The 2975-nt window shown below is 38.5% G+C and overlaps 1 protein-coding gene across 1 annotated transcript in view; it reads right to left on the bottom strand.

Annotated features, from left to right (window-relative positions):
* The window catches only part of LOC107039120, a 163919-nt gene that overhangs the window by 49453 nt on the left and 111491 nt on the right, over positions 1-2975 (bottom strand). The window lies entirely within an intron of this gene.

Here is a 2975-nt window from a genome sequence, read left to right as displayed (position 1 = left end):
TTTCGTTTTTCGCGATTATCTCGGAAAGTTTTACGCAGTTGTATTTTTATACAAATTTGGGTCCCCTATAGGCATTTAGATGGCTCAGAATTGCGTTTTTCCACTTCCTAGGCCTTATACAAGACGAATTAAATTAATTTTTTTTGGCACTTTCGTTTTTCGCGATTATCTCGGAAACTATGAGAGATAGAGCCTTAAAACCTATTCCATTCGATTCCTGAGGAAATTTGGGTTCCGTATAGGCAGATGGACGGCTCAGAATTGCGTTTTTCCACTTCCTACACCCTATAGAAGATGAATTAAATTAATTTTTTTTTGCATTTTCGTTTTTCGCGATTATCTCGGAAACTATGAGAGATAGAGCCTTAAAACCAAATTTGGGTCCCCTATAGGCAAGTGGATGGCTCAGAATTGCGTTTTTCCACTTCCTACATTCTATACAAGATGAATTGAATTAATTTTTTTTGGCACTTTCGTTTTTCGCGATTATCTCGGAAACTATGAGAGATAGAGCCTTAAAACCTATTCCATTCGATTCCTGAGGAAATTTGGGTTCCGTATAGGCAGATGGACGGCTCAGAATTGCGTTTTTCCACTTCCTACACCCTATACAAGATGAATTAAATTAATTTTTTTTGGCACTTTCGTTTTTCGCGATTATCTCGGAAACTATGAGAGATAGAGCCTTAAAACCTATTCCATTCGATTCCTGAGGAAATTTGGGTTCCGTATAGGCAGATGGACGGCTCAGAATTGCGTTTTTCCACTTCCTACACCCTATACAAGATGAATTAAATTAATTTTTTTTGGCACTTTCGTTTTTCGCGATTATCTCGGAAACTATGAGAGATAGAGCCTTAAAACCTATTCCATTCGATTCCTGAGGAAATTTGGGTTCCGTATAGGCAGATGGACGGCTCAGAATTGCGTTTTTCCACTTCCTACACCCTATACAAGATGAATTAAATTAATTTTTTTTGGCACTTTCGTTTTTCGCGATTATCTCGGAAACTATGAGAGATAGAGCCTTAAAACCTATTCCATTCGATTCCTGAGGAAATTTGGGTTCCGTATAGGCAGATGGACGGCTCAGAATTGCGTTTTTCCACTTCCTACACCCTATACAAGATGAATTAAATTAATTTTTTTTGGCACTTTCGTTTTTCGCGATTATCTCGGAAACTATGAGAGATAGAGCCTTAAAACCTATTCCATTCGATTCCTGAGGAAATTTGGGTTCCGTATAGGCAGATGGACGGCTCAGAATTGCGTTTTTCCACTTCCTACACCCTATACAAGATGAATTAAATTAATTTTTTTTGGCACTTTCGTTTTTCGCGATTATCTCGGAAACTATGAGAGATAGAGCCTTAAAACCTATTCCATTCGATTCCTGAGGAAATTTGGGTTCCGTATAGGCAGATGGACGGCTCAGAATTGCGTTTTTCCACTTCCTACACCCTATACAAGATGAATTAAATTAATTTTTTTTGGCACTTTCGTTTTTCGCGATTATCTCGGAAACTATGAGAGATAGAGCCTTAAAACCTATTCCATTCGATTCCTGAGGAAATTTGGGTTCCGTATAGGCAGATGGACGGCTCAGAATTGCGTTTTTCCACTTCCTACACCCTATACAAGATGAATTAAATTAATTTTTTTTGGCACTTTCGTTTTTCGCGATTATCTCGGAAACTATGAGAGATAGAGCCTTAAAACCTATTCCATTCGATTCCTGAGGAAATTTGGGTTCCGTATAGGCAGATGGACGGCTCAGAATTGCGTTTTTCCACTTCCTACACCCTATACAAGATGAATTAAATTAATTTTTTTTGGCACTTTCGTTTTTCGCGATTATCTCGGAAACTATGAGAGATAGAGCCTTAAAACCTATTCCATTCGATTCCTGAGGAAATTTGGGTTCCGTATAGGCAGATGGACGGCTCAGAATTGCGTTTTTCCACTTCCTACACCCTATACAAGATGAATTAAATTAATTTTTTTTGGCACTTTCGTTTTTCGCGATTATCTCGGAAACTATGAGAGATAGAGCCTTAAAACCTATTCCATTCGATTCCTGAGGAAATTTGGGTTCCGTATAGGCAGATGGACGGCTCAGAATTGCGTTTTTCCACTTCCTACACCCTATACAAGATGAATTAAATTAATTTTTTTTGGCACTTTCGTTTTTCGCGATTATCTCGGAAACTATGAGAGATAGAGCCTTAAAACCTATTCCATTCGATTCCTGAGGAAATTTGGGTTCCGTATAGGCAGATGGACGGCTCAGAATTGCGTTTTTCCACTTCCTACACCCTATACAAGATGAATTAAATTAATTTTTTTTGGCACTTTCGTTTTTCGCGATTATCTCGGAAACTATGAGAGATAGAGCCTTAAAACCTATTCCATTCGATTCCTGAGGAAATTTGGGTTCCGTATAGGCAGATGGACGGCTCAGAATTGCGTTTTTCCACGTCCTACACCCTATACAAGATGAATTAAATTAATTTTTTTTGGCACTTTCGTTTTTCGCGATTATCTCGGAAACTATGAGAGATAGAGCCTTAAAACCTATTCCATTCGATTCCTGAGGAAATTTGGGTTCCGTATAGGCAGATGGACGGCTCAGAATTGCGTTTTTCCACTTCCTACACCCTATACAAGATGAATTAAATTAATTTTTTTTGGCATTTTCGTTTTTCGCGATTATCTCGGAAACTATGAGAGATAGAGCCTTAAAACCAAATTTGGGTCCCCTATAGGCAAGTGGATGGCTCAGAATTGCGTTTTTCCACTTCCTAGGCCTTATACAAGATGAATTAAATTAATTTTTTTTGGCACTTTCGTTTTTCGCGATTTCCTCGGAAACTGTGAGAGACAGAGCCTTAAAACCTATTCCATTCGATTCCTGAGAAAATTTGGGTTCCGTATAGGCAGATGGACGGCTCACAATTGCATTTTTCCACTTCCTA

This window comes from Diachasma alloeum, unplaced genomic scaffold (genome assembly GCF_001412515.2).
Source record: "Diachasma alloeum isolate Michigan unplaced genomic scaffold, Dall2.0 Dall_scaffold_00294, whole genome shotgun sequence".
In the NCBI taxonomy this organism is placed as follows: Eukaryota; Metazoa; Arthropoda; class Insecta; order Hymenoptera; family Braconidae; genus Diachasma; species Diachasma alloeum.
Note: the sequence above shows the minus strand (reverse complement) of the source record. Positions and strands in the feature narration are given on the sequence as shown.